Raw genomic sequence first — 21,888 nt, forward strand, 5'->3', positions numbered from 1 at the left:
CAAGTCTAAAGTGACATTTCCTGTGATATACCTGCCTCTAGAAATCAAGTTAAGGACTTCAACACTGAAGAACAAAACTAAACCATCAGTGTTTAACAGACAACAGGTCAGCTCCTGGCTGTGGCTGCTGCCCTTTTAAAATCCCTTACACATTTGACTTTCACATCACTTAATCAATTCCACAATTTGCATGTTCTGTGTAAAAAACCACAGTTTTATTACTTTAAAGCTGCAGGCTAAACCCAGAAGAGCTCAAAGGAGTTGAGAGAATCTTGAGCTAGAAGAAAAAAAAAAGTTAACTACCTTTTCCATACCATTATGACTTAGTTCCTCATTTATTTTCTTCTACTCACTTTCTCTCCCCCACTTCAGTTCCCCAAGCTGAAGAGCAAAGTAACACAAGATGGTTCAAGACAGTCAAAAAGCTGACCACTGCGAACAGAGGTCTGCTTCCCACCCCCCCAGCATACACCTCTGCCAGCACTAATGCTCAAACGATCTCTCCATGAGCAGGAAATTAACACAGTAAGGAAAAAAAAGGCTGTCAGTTTTTCTCCTGGGTTAAGCAGATTGAGTGAGCTCAGCAAAAGGTTTGACTAGCGTCAGAGATCAGAGAACCAGAGAGGGGGAGAGGGAAATGAGACCTCTGAATTTAGGATGACATTTATTTCTCAAGGGACTTCTCTCCTAGTCTGTTTAGGGTGCAGGGTTGCAAGTGGTTTAAACTGTTCAAACTTCTGGCTGCTGCTGAAAAAGCCCCAAATCCCTCTCCTTCCTCACTCCCCAAAGGTATATATTTTCATACCCTAGTCCTTATACATCAACATCAGCATCATCTCCTCTAGTTGCATCATTAGCAGTAGCAAGCAGATCTACCGCTCTGATCATAGGAAGGGCCTTTAGTTTATCTGACGGTTGACAGATGAAAAAAGGATGCACGTGAGTTTTACAAATGCATAATGAAATTAAGATCCTCTGTACTAGGTAGAGAAAAATTCCACTTTCCTGAGCCACAGTCACAGGCAGGAACTACTACTAGATGCCTCGAATAAAAATGGTAAAATGGTACAAGGATAGAGCAAGCACCCACTACTGCTCTTGGTATGTTTCCCCCAACCTCCAGCAGTTGCCAACAAATCAGGTTCTACATGAGCTAGAATGACACCTATGTGCTTAAGCCACCCAATAAAGACTGTTCTCCAGCATTAGAAAAATCAACACAAGAAACACTTCCTGGCTGGACTGAGCAAGCTCAGTGGAGGTCTGAAGAAGACAAGAAGCAATTTCTCCATTTTGCTATTGAATAGCTTCACTATTGAAAAGACGTGCCTCTCTTCAATACTAATGTTACTATTAACCATGGTATATGCTAATATGCCATGGATTCAGCCTAAGCACACAGAAAACCCAAAGCTGACAGCATGTATTGACTAGATAATGAAATATCTATGCTGACTTAGTTCAAACCTAAAAATCCATAATAGTGTAGCTGTACAGGGTACAGCTTTTTTGTTACAGTATAATAAATTCCATGTATTAACACAATGCACAATTATAACACAAGTAATTCAACAACTGCAGTAACATTGGCAGTGTGCTAAACACTACCTGCAGAGCTTAAAATATCAGGTCTCAAATATGCAAAATACTTACGGACATTCTTGGGTTCACTAGTGATACATAAGCACACACGCATTACAGACTGGGGCCTATGAGGAAAAGTCAAAGGAGGAAGATGAAGGAAGGAGGAAAGAAATACAATACTTGACACAGCTATCACGAACTGCCATGTTTTCTTACCATGAGTGACTACTTTCTGATCTGGACAGGATCTCAAGTTTACGCGTTCATTTTCTTGATACTGACAAAATCATCATAAAAGATAAGCTTTCTCTTTTAAGAGTCAAGATGTAACCACACACAAGTATACGCATCAATTTTAGCCCCTCCTGCATCTACAGGTTACAGAACTGAGTTACCATGACATTTCAGGTTAACTTCGCAAGCTTGGCTTTTGTCAGGTATTACTACTGTGAAGACTATGACAATCCGTTACAGGTTTTTTTTAAGTCAGAATATTATTTCAAGTTAAAAATTCCTTGGTTTTAACATTTTTATAGCATCCCTGTTACTAGAGATTTCTCTGAATCTCCAGGGCTTCACATTCTGTCCTTGCCTCTCAACACAGGTATTTCCCAGCTCTTGCAATACATTCCTATAGATTTTTTTAAATCCTTGCCATAGCAACAACTGAAGTTCCCCTTTTGCCCCGCTGAGAAAGTCTGCTGGCTAGGGCATCCCTGAATGCCAGCTGCCAGTGGGAGCACAGAGGGAGGCAGGGGAATGAAAGAATCCAATAGATGCAACCAGGATGAAAGCTCTTAAGTTATGGACTACTCAAAAACTAGCAGATGCTGGCTGGGGATGATTTTGCTGAGGTACTGCAAGAAGCAACTTGGATGGTTGGGCCAAGGAAGAGAAGGGCTAACTCCATCAAGAGAGCTGAAAGAGTATTTCTGATGGGCTGAAGACAAGAGTGGGAGAGAAGTGAAAATTTTATCAGCCTAAGGAGGCTCTGGAGTGGCACAAATTCCAGGAGAGAATGGCACAGAATGGAATGGGACAGAAGTTGAAAGTTGTAAATGCTAAGGAACCTGAGAACTTCACTTCTAGAGAAGGAAGAACAAGAAATGGGGCCTCTGTTGTGGCAACAACTGGGGTTACCACAGATCTCCACTTCATTTTTCCTTCTATAACCCAGTCACCATCTTCAGTCAAGACTTTTTTTTGGAGAAAAGGCATAGAATCTACTTCCTACCCTCCCTGCCCCTCCACCCCAACTGGAGATAATCAATTGGAAGTATTACAGTACAGAAATGAGCAAAATTAAATAGAACTACAGTCATATTATGTGTGTAGGCAATTCACAATGCATCAGGAAAGAGACTTAAGACAGTTTAAAGAAATTATGATGGACCTCCTGATCCTGAATGAGATTTCCACGTATATGATTCATAAAATTTCATAATACTTAATTCAAAGTCAAGCCAGGATGGATTATGGTTGTTACTGCAGTTGTAACTCATCTTCTGTATACAAAGAACTACCATAAATTTAATATAATTTTGTAGTTTTTCCATAGATCCACATTCTAATTCAGCACACAAAATTACTGTAACTGTTTTATCAACATAGGTGAATATGTGGCTTCATGCCATGAGTAAGAATGTCATGAAAAAGAGTATGTACAATCAAAAACAAGACAACAGTACTACACATGCATAATGGCACCAAACTAGGGTTGCCAAGCAACTGTAACTACTGTATTTCCAAACTTTTGAAAGACTGCTTAGAGAATTTAAGGTTGCAAAGCCACAGTTTTGCATACGTTCTTGCCCAAACTAAAAAAATTCCTTCCTCCTTAATACAGCATCACTACTGACAGCTATGGTGTGCACCTGGTGTGCAACAGTTTTGCCAATTAAAATGACGACATCAATAGATTACTATGGTCACCATGGACATGCCAAGAGAGTTTTGCCTCAGGGGGCAGAAGATAATTGTAAACACAAACAATGAGATGCCAGAATCATGCATTTCACTAGAGGCTTTTTTTTTTTTTTTTAGAAGAGGTAATCAGATGGAGGAAAGAATGGAGGCAATGAAGGAGGCAATTTGTTAAAGATCTGACCATTACTAAATCTGTGAGATATTTCTAAAAAGGAACCAGTATTTAGGTCTGCTCAAATTAAATCAATACCATTTAAAAAAAACAAAACCACAACAACACACTATGCAATTTTCACAGGAACCACTGTGCTCTTCCACAGTTTTAAGATATGTGTGGGTACTGTTCGGTATTCCTGAAGTTTAAAAGAAAGCATGCATTGAAGTGCAAGGAAATAGGAACCCCTTCAAACAAGTAGTTTTGTTTCTGGAGACTAGAGTCAACTTGCAATTACCCTTCAACTAATTATCTGTGTTGGTGACTATGTATGCCACAGATGTTAACTCAGACAGCACTATGTAAATGCAGGTGTGCTCTTTTCTCAGCCAGTTCACACAAGCAGTTTTTGTGTGGGACAGCAACTAAGTAAGTCTAAAAGACCAAAGAGGCCTGCAAATGCAGGGCCCACTTGGGACTTTCTGTATCCAATCCTGATGCCAGGAGCACTACAGAAGGTACTTAAGACATATCTAAGTAGCTGTGGACCACAACAACCACATTTGGCAAGCACTGAACCCATGTTTAAGACTCCAGGTCCGAGCTGGTGACAGCCCTAGACAACAGTTGCACAATGCACCTGCACCCTGAGAAGAGTTATTTCATTTGGATAGAGTCAGCTTGTATCCAATAGTGCATGCAATATATTCACCCTCCTGAATCCCTGAGCTCTTGGGTGTACAGTGTAAACACATTAAATTGCTTTATCATGCTGACTCAGTATAGCTGAGCAGCTCTGCAGATCATTCCTCAATACCTGTATAGTATAAGATATTCCAGCCCTTCCCATTAATTAAGCTAACAAGCAGTTGTTGCATACTATCTTCTAATTACAATGAGAATAAAGAAAGGAGACATGAGTTTCTTATCAATATATTGATGCTAAGAATCAGTTAGTGACTATGGCTAATGGGAAACAAACAAGAAAGCAACCATAATTCATACGGTGGACAGAAGATTGAGAATATTTGTGATTTACACCAGAAATGGCAAATTTCTTGAGTAACCAAGCAAATTAACTAGTTTTGTGCTTGAATTAGCAATAGAGTCACCATACAGCAAAAGGAATGTCTGCATTCACTGCAATACTTCATACTTCACTTGCACAAAATGTATCTTGAACTCACTAGTAAAATAATTCCATTTAAAAGAATTGTTTAAATTTATATGTAAAAATAGACCAACAGTTTTGTGTAACTTGCAGAACTTTCTGCGCTTGAGGAAAAAAATAATCATGGTGTAAATTGCTTGGCAATATGATATTTTACAAAGAGAAAAAAACAGTATCAACACCAGTGCAACAGGCAAAAGAACAATCTTAGGAAGATTCCACAGTTTTAGAAAGGTGGTTTTAAAAAAGAGCTGCTTCACAAAAATCAATACACTTTCCCCATAGGTTCATGATGTAAAATTCTATAATCAAGGCTTGTAGATTTGTAATTATGGTATGTCAGCCACATTTAAACAAGAGTGTTAAAAGATTGTTAAAGTTAAACTAACACAATTGCGATGTGAATTGTCTTAGTCTCATTCTAATCTACTGGTGTCACTTCCACTTAATCAGATGGAAACTATGGGCAAATGTCAGTGCTATTTTCACATGACCCAACTTACTTTGTTTGCAGTAGTTTTTAAAAATCATTGCCAATCTGAAATGAGAATAAGATTTTTTAAAAGGTTTTTTTTTTCTAATCAATTCCCTCATTATCCAGCAGGTTGTTGGAGTTTGGATTTACTGAGAGTAAGACTATTTCGAAGTGATTAAACCAGAAGTATTGCTTGTTAGGACATAAGCCACAAATACAGCAAACATTATTATTCATGCTCATCAAATCTACTTTTTTTGAATGACAAGCTAATGAAAGTATGCAATCACCAAGAGCCTGGCTATCAGATTTGTCAAAAAAAAAGCAAAATGTTCTCCCCATTCCTAGTTTAAATTTCTTTCACTGATACATAGCAATGTAAGAAATATGAAGGCAAGTACCCACAACCTACAATATATAGTCTCTTGAGAGGGCCACATAAAGAATTTATGATATACAGCTAAAAAAAAAAATCCCAAAGTAGAACAGTTGCTTTGTTCTTAGTTTGGAAAAAAAAAAGTGATGAGCTAGGTAACTAATGAGAGAAAAGAATGCGCTACAGCAGATGATTAAAAAAAAGACAAATGAAATGTTGAAAAAGTTCAATACGCCCTAATGGCTCTTGACCCTTATCTTTTTTGATATACTCATAGCCTGAGCATTGAATGTACTTGAAAATGAGTATTACAGGGTAAATTGAATGTACATTTCTAAACTGAAAACACAGAAAAAAATAAGGAAAATTTAAGTGTTAAGTCAGTCACTTTATGGCATGTTTAATAAGCCTCTATGTGAGTCTTCTCACACACTAGGAGTAAATACCTATATGGTTGTTCTAGTCCAAAATAAGAGGACAATGTTAATTTTCCTAAGTTGACTCAAGTCACATGCCCGCCCACTGTAGTAGAGGGTACCTAACTAGGCTTCTAGTTGGAGAAGGAAGGGTGGAGTGGGACAGAGCCATACCTCTTCTTCTATCTGTGTGCAACCATCACAGAAGTGGAAGCTGCTGCTGTATCATCTCCCCCGCAGGGAGTGTAAGATAAAAAAAAAAAAGAGAAAGGGAATGTTAAGTTACCTTCACTTACAGCAAGCCAGATGCTGCAGAGTAACTGTAGATGTGCATATTGTTACCACACAACAAACACAAGCTAAGTTTACTTGCTTATTCACACAGCCATTCTCCAAAAGCAAATCTGAATCCTGTCGGCTGCATTTGTATCATTTCCCCAAATGTTTTCATCCCTTTCTTTGTACTAGCCCTGCAATGCGTACAGTTGTGTGGTGAGCTGGTCCAGGCAGGCCTCATCCTTCAAAATAACTTTTTTTTTTTTTCAGTCCCAGTTATTTTTCAGTGGATCAGCTCCCTGAAATATACAGATGGGTGGCCACCTAATTCCTTGTGCAGGGCACAAAGGAGGAGGCTGTAAGACAGCCCCTCAGATTTAGATTAGCTTAAGCCATCATGAACCAACACCTAGTCTTCTGTCACAAGTGGCAATTGTTTCAGCTCAGAGGAATGCCCACCTGTACATACTGACCCCTGAAATATACTGTAACTTATTAAGCATTGTTTTTAAGAGGCCAGAGGATTTGTATTAGGCTCACAAAATAGCTCTCAGTAATATGGACTTGTCTTGGCCAGCCTAGAGTTTTTTTTACTTGTTTAACTGTAAATGCTATTATGACTAGGTGACAATTACCTGCTTTGTTGTAATTTTTACTCAGCTTTGTACAATCATGTGGTATAACACTATTGTACTGATTTTTGTTACCAACAAAAATGAGCTCTCTCTGACAGAATCAAAAAAGCAGCATAAAATCTGATAAGGGCAGGAGCATGGGATGATAGCAGAGCCCTTGAGAACACAGGCACAGGAAGATGCTGAAATGCCCCGATGCTATAAACAACTCATCAATATTGGTCAAAGGAATGCAATCCTGAGAGATGGTTAAAACCAGTTTTAAGATAACAAAGAAAAACTATTCAACACATGCAAAACATGCCACATGCAGTAAATGCCAATAAAATGTGGAGTGCACAACAATGAAGAAAAACTAAGATGTGGATTTTTTATATGCGTTTCTATATGCAGACTTTGAGAAGCACAAAACAGTCAAAATCATACTCCTCTGAACAAAGGATTTGGGATGCCCATGACTTGCTTGAATTCGTCCCCTCCCCACTACCAAATTGAGCCAGTGGCCTTAGGACCCAGAGGGCGAGCAAAAAGGTGAGTATAACATCAGGGAAAGGGTGCTATTAGAAACAAAGTAGAAACATTAGAAATTTTGTGTATGTTAACTTTGACTGTATATAATTTGACCTGTGTTAGTGTCATTGTAACTGAACTAATATCCAGTCAGAATTTCAGCAACCTACTCTGTAACTTGGATGCAACAAGCTTGGAACAAAATCAAAAGCAGCATCCATGGATTTCCATAAATCAAGTGAACAAACAGAAGAGCCACACTAAGCAGTAAAGAAATTGCTCACACAGGACAACACACACTACATTTTAGTCTCTTGTTCTCAGCTCTCTCAGACTCACTTAAACTGCAGAAGCAGAGAAATGGAGAAAAAGAACATGCAAGCTAATCTCACAGATAGAAGCACTACGGACAGTGGCATACAGACACTGAGCTTGCTCCACATGCAGTTATCTGCATAACCATGCTGGCATCATTAGGCCACTTCCAGGTCCAAGGGGACATAGCCACATGATACAGCATTCACCATGTGAACATGCAGGCCTGCACCAGCTCTGCTGGGGTCTCCACACAGTTGTTCATTGCCTAGTAAAGACTTTCCCCCCCACTGTTTCCCAGTCTACAAACATGAGGAAGAAGCTTGTTCAGGTAACTTTTGTGATGATTTATCTTTAAGCAATAGTCACCTGAAATGCTATTCAATATTACCACACAGTTCTCTCAGTAAAGCTGTCAAACAGCAGCAATAAGCCAGTAGCGAAGCTTCTACAAATTACAAATTCTGGAAAAGTAAAATTGTGTTTTATTAGACACAACAGTTTTCTCAAAAGCCTCTAGACAAATAAATTACACTTTTAGCTAACAAAAATAATACACAGACTGAAAAAATATTAACCTAAGTAATGCTAGTTTCCCCATACCTCAGAATACTTTGTCAATAAAAACCAGCACAAAACACCATCCACACAGAGAACATTTATAAAATTCCTGTCCAGCAAAGCCAGTAACCATAACACAGGCCACGAAAGGGACCCAAAGCAGAAGGCAGTCACCAAGCCACTCAATAAGATGGCATTAAAACTTTCTAGCTTAAAAATAACACACAAGTTCATGATTTACACGCCCTGCATAGTGACAGGAAACAGGACCTTAGAATCATATAATCAATTTCTTGCTTGTGGCAGTACTTGAGAACTGCTCCCCATTTGGAACCTAAGAACGCAAAAGTGCCTTTATCTAGCATAAACAGAGTGATAAATCTGTATCGATTTTCCTTTTCTAGTCTTCAAGTCCAATCTTTCAAAGCTAATTGGGTATTAGAAAGTGTGCCCATCTTACTGTTAGTCTTTCACTAACTGAAATTAGATAAGTCATAATACAAAGTTGGTTGTATGGAACCGGACTATTTAACATCCTGATCTGGCACACATACCAATTCCCGTCTCTGCATGAGCCAGAGCAGTCTTTGTAGGGTGCAGCCTTAGTAAACCCCACTGTGACCGAATATTTAATGTCAAAGCCTTGCATTTACAGTCATAATAAGAGGGGTTCAGACAGATAAACTGCAACTTTCCTTAAAAATTAAGGAAAAAAAAAAAAAACAACTAGGCAAAATCGAGACTCAGGTGATGAATTTACCATCGGTTTTGCAGTGTGAACTTTCGAATCAGAAATAACCCATTTAACAGTTGTTTTGACAAAATAGGTGAGACTTCATGCCTCAGCAACGTATCCGGCGAGACTGCCCTGTACACTGACGGAGCAGCGCGGCTCCCCTTGGCTCTCAAAATCACTAAGGAAACAGAACAAAAACCCCGTTTAACTGTCGTCTCGGGAAAGAAAGGCCCGTTCCTGAGGACGGTGGGCGAGGGGAAGAAGCCGGCAGGCACGGCAGAACTTGTGCCGGGGCCGGCCTCCGTCTATTCTATTAATGCTTTTCAGTAGTAGTGTATCCTTGATTATCCTCTAAATGGCTATTTAGATACTTTTTGAATACTGATAATATAAATGTTCCGGTTTGTGCATCAATCAACCATTTGTACGACTCTTTTTTTATTATTCCCGATTGGGTATACAGTTGTGGATGTGGTTCCAACTTCATCTTCTAGAGCCAAATGAAATCCAGTCATATCTTAAGCATTACTGTAACTCCTGCAGTGCTCATTACTTTATACATTTTTAGTCTTGTAAAATAATCACATAACTAGAGCTTACGCACATTGTCTTTGCAGACAATTTCTCATGTTTCTGATGTACAGGACTCACTATAGTATTTTAGGAAACATCTTTGCAAAATACAAATAACCTTTAGAACAGTAATTTTATTTATTATATACCTCCTTAAGTCCTAAGATTATAACTACTTATTTGCAAAATTATCATGTTGAATTGTAAAGGAAAAATACACACCTAAAACACACAATTGGGTTTAGTAAACTTAGTACCACTTTTCACACATTTTACTCAAGTTAAAAAAAAAATAAAACCTCCAAGTCCAAATCATCATCAGCATACCTTTTATGCATGGGTGAGTAGTAGAAGTTAATAACCTGTAAACTAACAAATCAGAGGTAGAGAGTATATGGGAGGATGAATTATGCAAGGACTTAAGTATCTACATTTTCAATGGGTGCAGCTTAACTGAAGCTTATGTTATATGCATGTGTGAGCAGTACCCCCTGCTCCCGACCCCTAGTAGTGTGGTTAGCATAACTAACGCCATTTTGTAAGGCACGCGGCCATTCTCTGTGACCGAGCAGGTCACGTATTCGTTCCCTTTCCCCTCGTTACCAGGCCCTGAAGGTCTTGTGCACCAAGTAGACGAACCAAACACATTTCTTCTTCCCCTCCCTGCTGGCCTCAAGGTTCCTGGGCACCAGGCCATTAACTGCCTTCCTTGCCAGCCTTGAAGGCCCCAGGCACCCGGCCAACCCGGTGCTGCTGATGACCCCGCCACAGAACAGGGAAGTGTACCAGCACCCAGAGCACTGTCCATAAAACCAAGCAGTTACAAGTCCTAAGGGGGAACTTGGACCAGAACTGCTGCTGGACAGTGAGATCGTGACACCCCGGTGGCCAGGGACGCCTCCACCATCGTCTGCTTCCTCCAAGGACTGAGGGAGTGACTCGTATTCTTTTATAAGATTTTCGAGTCTAGATTATGATTGTTATGTTGATACAGCAAACCATGTATTAAGATCCAACACAATCTGCAGAGGGTCCAGGTGATTAGAAACCATAAGTTAAGTTGTGTTATAAAATTCTGTATTATGCTACCTATAAATTGTACTACGTTGATTCTGCTTGGGGAAATCCTGTGCCATTCTAATCATAAATTCTGTGCTATACTAATTATAAAATCCTGTTAAGAAAATAAAGCTTTACTTGTAAATACAACGTAGTGCTGTCGTCATTCTGCCAAGGATCTCTAAAAGAGCCTGTCTGTCCCTTCAGTGTCAGATGACTGGTAGAAACAAATAGAGAGGCAACGTTAGCACTGGCAGCTCAGTCCTAGACTTACAACCGACCGGCGGTTCAAGGGCTGTTTTCCTTCATGATTATATTTAGTTAAGGCTAACCATTTAAGGGGTCAAATTCTTGAAAAAAACCCTTTGGGTCTGTGTTTGAAAGAACTTCCTGTGAATGAACATTTAAATCAATAAGAAAGAAAAAAAAAGTATCTTCAATGAATAAATAAGAAAGATAAATACAGTTTCAGAGGAGTACGGTTCAGGAAGGTCTGCAGAGGCCTTTTTTTTCTCCACATCCTTTCATACTGTGTTAGTTGCTTGCCCTGACTCTCGACGCTGCCAGTGACCAATATCTCTTGAGAAAAGCTGGCTACTAGGGAGGATGCTTTTGGTGATGTGCCAGTTACAGGTCATTAGCCAGCAGCCGTGGGATTGTTCAGCCACTGGGCCCTGTTCAGACATGACGTAGGGTGGGCCAAGATCGCTCAAGTCCACGGAGTTGTGTCTTATCCACAGAGGAAGATGAACGTGACCCCTGTTACAGAGCCCAGCAAGCCTCCCTGAGGACGTGCAAGCTGGGCCAGCCCAAACACAGCCTTGGCTCGGCAGGTTGTCTCTGCAGTGAGACACAGGTCTCAAAATCAACAGCCTGCATAAACCCATGAACAGCTCTAATCTGGAGACAAGTTCACAGCTGTATTATCTGTTTGATATGCAAACCTGCCATCACCCATGCAGGAAGAGGAGAAAGGAGAGCGGCATCCTGGCAAGCACAAGGGAAAATGCAGCCCCTTACTTCAACAGAAACTCAAATCTTATTAATCTGGCTTTAGAAAGCTGTATCAAGTCATGCTGGGGCTGAACCTGTTACCTAAACAATTCCAGGGCAGCGTGATTACGCTACACGCGCTTTGAAAACACAGACCGCTGCAAGGAAAGCTGCATTACCACCGTGCACCTGCACATCAATTATTTTTCCAAAAATAGTCTTTGATGTGATTTCTATATTTGACATAGTTGTTCCATAAGTGGGAAGGCCAGGAACAAATAAGAGTTGGAAAACAGAAATTGCCTAGAAGCAACAATATTAAGAAAAGTAACTCATATTTCCAAGTGCTACAAATGTTTTATTCTAGCCCTGACACATTAACTTGTATCACTGACAGTGTTTAGGCTCAGCTACTGAGTTTTAGAAGTAGAATGCAATTGTTTTCTTACAGCTAATTCAGATAACTAAACAGATGATAATATACCAAACCTGAGCTCGTATTTAAGCACATATGATGATACCTTGAAAAAAGCCTTACTGGTGGATGCTGAGGTATATTGTAAAATGTGTCTAAAAGCACGATCTACTTTATTATTAATACATGTTTGTATTAGTACCTGAAAATTATAAAGTTACACTTTAAAAAATAGTAATTTTGTTTCTAAGGGTCTGGATATCTGGATACCCAGGAAAGTATGTATAATGCTTTCCAGGACAGACACTCTTTTTTTAATTAAAGGAGTTTTTTTTTTTTTTTTTTTCCAGAACTCCTTTGAAACAATTTCTAGCCTAGTCAGTCATAGATATGTTTCTGTGTGAATTACTGACATTACACCAGAGTTGAATACACTCCGTTATGAAGATTGTGAATCCTATTGTACCTTTTGGGTGGTACAGAAACTGTTGATTCTTCAACGAATTTTGGCAGCATTCTGCTTGTGTTGCATCTGGTTGAAGGTTTTTCATAAGATCTATTAGCCCTAAGTCATTATGGGCACGCTGTTGCATAGAGGCAGGTGCCTAAACATAATTTGCTGATGCTCTAGTTATGCTGACATATGGAGCAAGTAATTCTGTACGTGGGATGCTGACACGTATCTTTACATATTCTCCTGTATTGCTCCTTCCCAGCATCTCGCATGTAAAGCCTCAGCGGCTGTGAACATGATTTCCTCTCCTCTGACCAGTGTCGTCTGGTCATCTCAGCTTTCATTTGGCTCCACGTAAGGAATATTCCCAAGGCAGTTTGTTACGTGTTTTACACAAATTTACTTGAGCGGATGTAATTGTCGCTGCCGATGTACTATGCCTTCTGTTTAAAAAATCCAGCTAAGTCTTGTTTATTTCTTCTGGATAAAAGCACACATAGTGATTACTGCTCATTCCCATTTCACCTAAGAGCGAAGGACTGGAAGCAGCTAATGAGCCTGATGAGCTCAGGTCTCTGCACACATAAACAACTATGTAATAGATGTTTAATCTGGAATGTTCACAGTCGCATGCAAGGGAGCACACCAAAGCTGCAAAGCACTTCCTACAACTCATAACATTATCTGTGAAAGACCAGCTTAAGAAGTTAATGCCGCACATACGCTTCATCACAAGAAAAAAGCAAACAAACTCAAAAGCATTGCAGTATGCCACAAGTCCATCTAATATTAGCAATTCCCAGTTAATATGTCTCTCAATTAAAGACTACCCTTAAGAAACACACAACTTCTAAACTGTGCAATTAGTAAGTCTCATTAATCCTGTATTCTCATCATTTCCCTTCCTCCCATTTAAATTCGTTTCCTTAACTTTAGTAAGGGAGTTTCTGAAATAACAGGGCTGTTGCAGTGGAGCTGTTTCATGTTACACCTCTAGTTCATTTGGACTATAGAGCCAATATGTTTGTCAGTTGACACAGTTCAAATTAGAGGTATTATGCCACTTCCAACTATGCTGCTGAGGTCAGAGCGTACCTTGCAGAAGGAGGTACAGTCACCTCTAAAGTCCACTAAACCCCAGTGGCAGTTTCCATCATCTTGTCTATTACCAGTTGGTTTAGAGAGCTTGAAAAACCCATGGCCATAGCTGTGCCAAATGTACATTTGCTTCAGCTGAGGACTGAGACCATTACTTTAATAAGTAAATGCTCAATGAGCTTTTATACTATTTTGTTTATCCATCAAAACCATCTGTGCAGTTTGAATATAATTTCATTTTCATTTATGATAAAACAAAGTGTGGAAATTATTTAGTCTTCAAATTTTATCTTTTTTGTAGGAAAAGCAAATTTGATTCAGCCTCCCTGAAGGGTATTACATAAACAAGATTAGATTTTGAATAGAAGTTAGTAGTGTCTCCTTAATTTTTTTGATATATTCATTAGATAAAATTAACCTCTGTACAGCTGGCCAGCACAAAGCTAGGCACTATTCAAGTGCACAAGAATGAATTTCCCTGGTTGTGAGCAAACAACATAGTACCAGTATTCCTTGTAGCGTAGATCTCTTGACCCACTTTCTTATCAGGTGATCATTACTGGTCAAAATGATCTTCCACAAATATCTCCCACAAAATGCTTAGAGAGCTGTTCAATGCCACAAACACAGGCAAGTAGCACAGGCCATGGTGTGGGACAGGGATAAAATGGGTTGCTGCTGCAGAGTTTGCGAGATACCTACTGAACACGGTGAATCAAGTGGGAGCTGTGTTTTGTCACAGGAGAGGCTTGATTACCTTGAGAAGTTAGGTAAAGGAGGAAGGAGACACCAGGCACAAGCTGAAGAGTCAGGGGCAAAGTCCATTCCTGTTTCTGCCTTTGTACCTTCTCCAAACACCACCAGGATGGATTCTGATTTCATCTATGCTTCTGTGAAAAGGAAGTAGTCCACTGGGATGTGGCGGTATAAAATCAGAAGGAAACCTACTCATCTTCAGCAAAGCTATAGTGACAGTACAATTTACCCTGGGTGGAGAAGGCAGCAATGGTGATTCCTCAAATATTACACTACTGGGGAGCACAGGTTACAAAACAGCCCTTTCATACAGTTTGAGGGTTAAACTGTGCCTGTAACAAATGCTAGGCTACAATTCAAACCTTTTTAGCTAACTCGAGGCTTTTTTAAAAGCAGTTTTTCCTAGCTCAGACCAACCATTAGGTGAAGAGCTGGAAGTAGTGAGAGAAAAAGGGATTTATGTGCGTGCATCAAAAGGAGAATATATCCCTTTGCGAATTATTTCCATGGGTCCCCTACCTACAAATGAAGAGATATGTGATATAACAATTCATTGTTCTGACACACATTACAATCATGATGTGCAGTTTTTAATGCATCATGTTACATTAAGCTTAGCCCATGGTCTAACACCATGTAACATAAATTTCTGTGAAGGGAGTAACATAACATGATACTGTCTTTTAAAAGACACACACGATTTTTTCAGATCACCTACTTTTTATCCATGAATGCCCAATCCAAAAATCAAGGTGGCAGAGAAAAGTGGAGTGAATGAGTATCCACAAACCAGAGTATTTATCTTGTGTAGTTTTGCTCATTGCTACCTGTAGTCAATGACTCCAGTCAATTTTTATGTTGTAATGCATGAGCAAAGTTGATGGACATATTTTTTTGTCACCCCCAGTTAGATTTTATTCAGGGTCAATCAAGGGAGACCTGACAGCCGTTTAGACTGTAAAACATACTGAGAATCCTCACAAGTGTTTATTTCTCAATAGAGAGAGGGACTTTGATTATGAACCTGTCACTAACCTTATTTTGGCTGCTCTCTTTTTGTCCTACCTTGGAGACAGATTTTCTGTTTTAATTGATAGTTTATTTTAAAATAAAAATATCACATGATTCTCATTGGAATGAAATAAAATGAATTCTTGATTTGCCAATAACTGAGTGTAATAAAATCTCCAGTGAAAGATCAAATTCAAATGTGAAGTTTAAAGAACCCACAGAATAAAGCTGCATGTAATCAATCTCTTTGGAAAAAAAGAGGTAGATTTTATATATTTATATATACTTATACCTTTGTTTATTTGTCTCCCCCTGAGTCATTAGAAGGAGTCGGGATTTTTTAAGGCTTTTTATATAAATGTCTTGAAACTGGTCTTCAATGCCTGCTTGATTCCTAAGTTATTAACTTTATTTTTAATTAAATCCTTTCTGTGGTACAATACAAAGCAAAACCGTGAAACTCACGGACATCAACTGACATCTGCGTGGGTTTGACTGATCACATGCTTCAGTGCAAAGTTTAAATACCAGCAAAGGGGATTCCTCCTTTTTTGGCCACATCTGAAAACTGCAATTCTTACCAGAGACTGAACACTCAGGACAATATTCTCCAATGAAGAAGCAATCTTTGCCAGTGCTTAGCAGACAGGAACATGTTGGTAGCACACAAAGGTGGAAGACTGCAAAGTAGCTGGCACCAAATAGGCAGATCATGCTAATATCCCTTATGGTGCTGCATGTGATGTTCTGAAAGCTTCTCATGAGTCAATAAAAAAAGAAAATAGCATCAAGATGAAGCAGTATTTAGAAAGTCCAAGGGAGATCGAAAATGTATTCTTTTAATAGGACAGCAGTCTTCACTGACAGAGACAAACATGCTGTCATGATATAGCTGGACACTGTAAAGCAACTGGCACGAAATCACGCTGTGTTGCGATTAAAATTTAGCACTGTACAGTATCAGTTTAGCACATTTTAAATAGTTTGGAAATTGGTGTGTTGTAATTGCGTAATTATCATAATGTAGGAGTTTCTGGTGAGTTCTTGCAGGAATCTGTTCACCAGGCCTAAGCTATTCAATATATTTATTAATCACCTGAGAGGAAGTATAAAATAATTGCTAGTAAAGCTGCTGCTGGCACAAATGTTGTTGACATTGTAAGTAATAAGAACAGATTAGTTCTGTAACGCAATTTGGATTGCTTTGAGAACTAAACTAATGCAAAATATATAATTTCAGTGCTGGAAAAGTCAGGGTCACACAAGTAGGAGCAAAGAAAATAATTCGGACTTACAGAGTGAAAAACTGTGACGTGGAAACCAGTAACCCCAGAAAGGGACTGTTGGGTTGTGATGGCTAACCAACTGAACATGAGCCTAGCTATAATACCACAACTGGCAGAGAGCAGGTATCATCCCTTAATATACTGACATGTCAGTATTAAGTAGGAGTCTTAATATCTAGAAATGCCAAAAGATTGAGGCTCTGGCTGGAATAACATGCCCAGTTTTACACTTTAAAATGGGAAAAAATCTTGTAAGGCTCAGAACAAATCTATGGGAATGATGCAGTACCTGGAAAACATACCCCACGCAGCAAGGCACAAGAAGCTAAGGGTATTTAGTCAGCAAAGAAAAGAAGGGATTTGGTCAATCTGTAATCTACATAGAGAAGGAATTTCTGATAGCAGCAGGTTCACAACCCAGCAGAAAGAATTAGCAGTAGGATACAACAGCAAGCTCAAACTAGACAAAATCAGGATTCAATTAAGAGGCCAAATTTTAAGTACTGAGCAATTAGCTACTGTGAAAACTATGGATGGGTGAGGGAGATGGAGGTGTTTAAGGCTGGATGTTTTTTCTGTAAAATAGGCTTTATCTTAACTGCAAGTTAAGGCTCAGTGTAGAAATTAGCAGGTGAAATCTGTGCAGGGGTTTAGGCCAGACAATCCTAGTAGTTCCCTCCATCCCTAAAAGTCTGCTTGTCAAAATGCACACACCTAAACCGAGGAACCAGGCTCTTGTACTGCAGACTCAGCTGCAGGATCTGAAATCCACCCATTGAGAACAAACTGTAAGACTGAAGTCCTGCTCCTAGACTATTAAGTTTTTTTATGGGGACGGAAGGTGAGATAGAGGTCTGTTTACTTTTCTCTTATACACAGAGCATCGAGGTGCAGGAGATGCTAGAAATAATTACAGACAAAACATCACACTGTAAATATTATATCAATACTGATTTTGCTAAAATTAGCCTGATCAAACCAGTTTAATGGGATTTTCGTATTTCTAGTCTTCAGTGAGGAAAGAAAACCTTTCTATTTTCAGAAATATAATTTATTATTTTTAATATATACAAAGCTTTCAAAGTACATACTGGAGCAATCATTCCTAATACAGCACAAAACATGAGCATAACAGGGAACTAAACCCTTGAAATATCAGGTACACCTGAACTATACTTCAGTAGCAAGTCTCGTCTTGCTTAAATTAAGCTGAGTCAGGATTAGGTGTCTAGTCTGTGCCTTTTAGGCTTCTTCGACACTGAAGAGAAACAGACATTTCTAGAGTTCAATTCATGCTGTCTAAGTTGGGTATCTAAAAATGTTCAGAAGATTCATCATCTACAAATGACTGAAGTTACATGAAATGAATCCCACACTGAATGCTTAAATTGAAAAGGTGACACCCCCCAACTCAACTCTCTTTTAATCCTGGAGATGTTTAAAGTTTGCAGGCACTACCTTTCCAACACTGACCACGGGGAAAATTCCTTTAGGCATGCTGAGAAACACCTCAGCGCTGACCATACACAGCATGCCACACCTGTGACTAGTTTAGAAATCCCAGCAAGGCTTTCTGTCCCTTCATCATCCTTGGAGTGATTACTTGCTGTTGTTTTTACTCCACAGCTTAACCAAACCTGCCCTGGATTTAGAAGAACGTGAGTCAATGCACAGGTTTTCCTGCCGGGAAACCACCCCTGGTGGGAGCACAGAAAATATCAGACATGGAAAGAACTCTTTTTCTCCTGTTAGTGCTGCTTCATGTTTGCTGTAATAATTCCATATGATTGAAGCAGAGAGAGAAAGAAGAATGACAATGCAGCCAAGTGGTTAGGTCACCTCCCTGTGGGAAAATATTCGTACACAAAATGGTAAAACTTCAGCAGGTGGATTAGGGAGGGCTCCCATCTCAGAAAGTCCCCACTTACCTGGTTGTATGGACTCTGTCTTGGGAGACTTTCCTTGGCAGAAGAGGGAATTCAAGCAATGTGAAAGCTGAAACCACTGACCTACTGGGTAAAGCAGCAGCACCAATGCATTTAGGCTTTTAAAGAAAAGATGTAGCTGCCTAAATCCATTAAAGAGTTCAGGCAGGGCATCCTGAGTATGAGGAAGCACCTGAAAGTACATCAGAGAAGGCACTGAAAGGCCAAATTTGAGATGGTAGCTAAGGTTTTCACACTGATACTTTCTGCAGTGCCCTGCTTAGATTCTAGTTGGAGAGATGTAATGCCCCAGTGACTGTACCGGCAGCCCAGGCACCCAGTGTGGTTGCTGGAAATTTCTAGAGGTGCTCAGAAGTGAGACTAAACATAGATGTTTATATTTAATTTAAAAACCTAGTCAAATTAAATGCATTAAAAATAAAACTAAAATCAGATGTGAAACTGATAACCTCTATTAAAGCTTAGATTTTCTCAGCATTATTTCAGTATATTAGAAAGATTCTCCTACTCAGTGGCTCAGATAAAGCTACTTGGGGAATTAGTAGGAAAACATTAAATTCTTAAGGTCAGCATGGACTTTATTAAAATAATGATTATGTCTTCAAATCCAGAAATGTATTACTTTTCCTGTCTCTACTGTGACGCTGATACTGCTTTTTGCACTTTTTCAAATGTTTTACTGTACAGAAAAGCCTCTGCTTTGACCTTTTTTTTAGCGGAACTAGCAGGTACAGCAAATATATTTTCCATTTAATTAGCATTGCTCATGCAAAATTCAGAAGTGGATTGAAGGCTGAAAATGGAGGATTGTTTTCTTTTCTAGTCTATGAATTAAAAAAGTGGAGAAGATAACACAGACAAAACCTGAATGGTGAGGGGTCAGATTTCCAAAGATATGTTCGTGCCTGGAGATGGAGACAGATGACCAGTGGGAGTTTCAAAATCCCTCCTACAGATTAAATGTCTAACTCCTATTGACTTCAGGGGAAATGAGGCACTAGCCCCTACAGGCACTTCTGATAATCTCACTAGCCATTTATCTGCATGTTAGACATCTAAGTATTAGCTCCTGGAGACAGGAAATAATCTCTTGGTTTACTAAACAATGTATCCACTTCGTTCATTTAGTAATCTGGCTAGTTTAAAATACGTTTCCTTTTTATAAAGAAAAAAAATGATGCCTTATGTTTAAGACAGTTAAATACAATTAATTAAACCAATTTTATGCATTTAAATTGATTTTTAGTTTCCACCCCAGTGCATTTTGATACAAACCCCAAATAAAATCATCATTTAGAAAATAAAAATCTTTTGCCATTTTCTGAGATAATATGAATGCAAAATGTAAGCATCTGAACAAATTACAATAATTCTCACACTCTCACGGTGTATATTTATATGATAAAATAAAAAAGATATTTAAATGTATCAAATATACATTGCAAATATAGTTGCAAATCAGCTTGTGTTAATTATTATGCCAGCCAGTGAGAATGAAGTTAATTACCAAGTACAAATGCAAAGCAAAATAAAATCAGCTCTTTAAATCAAGGTTTCCTTCTCACTGTTTTTAATCCTGATTAAAATTGGAAGCTTAAATTTCTATAAGTAGGTAAAGACTAAAAAGGCTCTGTAAGATACAGGCCTGTGAAATACAGTCACAATCTCTTAAATCTGTTCTTTCCAGGATCACAAGAAATGTTGCACCTTGTTCTCCCATTTATTGACCCAGATCTATGAAGATTTCTGTGCCTTAATCAATGCAAACATAACATGATGTAAGTGACCTGTTCTCTGAGTTTATGATTACCTTCAGCTCTGTTGCCAGCATATCACAGGTAACATTTGCCAGCAATAACCCATAATATTCAGAACTTTCTCCTTTCTGTGTAACACTTACCAAGAAACAGCTAGGCCCTTTGAATGCTTGAGTTTATTTCCTGGATTTTCAGAACCTTTGACACATTCCTCCTCTGTGTCTGTCTAGCAAATAAAATAAAACAAAACAAACCAAAACATTCTGCTGTTACAAAAGGGAAGAACATAGCCCAAATCTCATACCATCAAGTTGAAAAGGGCATATACATCATGCAGCTTGTATGTATTAATCCTATGCTCTGCAAATGCTTTGCTTAGAATGTGCGGGAGATGAAGTAGATCAAATCATAATGCAGAATAACTGGTGAAAAATAACATCCTTGTCTTTTCACTGACACTCAGGCCAAAATGTTTTATCTCTGTTTTCTAAATCTTGCTGTGTCTTGCTGACAAAGCTGGGAGGAGCAGGGGTGGGCAAGGAGCTAAATTTTCTTATTGAGTGCATGAATAACCAGACTTGTGTGCATAACTTTTTTGCACCACTTGGAAAATTGCCTCTCACTGCATTTCTTTGAGGCTGGAAGAATAACCTTTATACCTCTAACGGTTATAAAAAGCCTAAAGTAAACATTTAATGGAATGGAAACAATAATGTGACATCATTCCAGTAAATACAGCTTTGTGCTGTGCAGCTTGTTTTACAATAATGGTGTTACTTAGTCATTTATTGGTCTTGTGAGCAGCTGGAAGGAAAGGGAAAAAAAACCCCAAACAAAATCAAACAGGTGCACTTAGGGGAACTGCCTCATCTGAGAGTTGAGAAACATGCTCAATTTTACTACACAAACTTACAGTTGAATATGACAGGGTTTGCTTGGCTTGATCTCCTCCATACAAGCTTTAGTTCTGTGTATAAATGCATGAGTGTTCATTTACCCTAAACCATTTCATTAGAACCAGTGGCTGACTCTGGCATTTGCTAATTTGTTTTATTTAATTATGAAGTCCTTGATCAGTCCCCTTTGCCCTCCGGCTATCCCTGTTCCTTCTGCACAGCAGAGCCTGTGGGCCACAAGAAGGCCCTTTCGGCTTTCTCTCTGTGTTAACAGAAGAGCAAGAGGGACCATTAAGCTGTCCTCACTGTCCAGGGTATCCATGGCCAGCGAAGAGCTGCTAGATTCTTGGCACCTTCCATTAATTCTCATTTTAATTTGGTGTTGCATCATCCCAAAAGTGCAGGCAGGAGAGCGCAGGGAGGCCTAGCCAAATTCCTGAGAATTTGAAATATCTGAAGGAAGAAAGGGAGGACTGACTCTGTCCTGCACACAAACACAGGACAGAGCA

General features: G+C 39.1%; 1 protein-coding gene across 1 annotated transcript in view; it reads right to left on the reverse strand.

Moving 5' to 3' along the window:
* TBCA (tubulin folding cofactor A) overlaps nucleotides 1-9,269 on the reverse strand; it is a 31,544-nt gene extending 22,275 nt beyond the window's left edge. Inside the window, exon 1 of the mRNA XM_009327252.1 lies at nucleotides 9,160-9,269. The gene's annotated coding sequence lies outside the window, so the exon portion shown is untranslated. The remainder of the gene's footprint in view (nucleotides 1-9,159) is intronic.
* Nucleotides 9,270-21,888: the final 12,619 nt, after the last annotated feature.

Source organism: Pygoscelis adeliae, unplaced genomic scaffold, assembly GCF_000699105.1.
Source record: "Pygoscelis adeliae isolate BGI_AS28 unplaced genomic scaffold, ASM69910v1 Scaffold26, whole genome shotgun sequence".
In the NCBI taxonomy this organism is placed as follows: Eukaryota; Metazoa; Chordata; class Aves; order Sphenisciformes; family Spheniscidae; genus Pygoscelis; species Pygoscelis adeliae.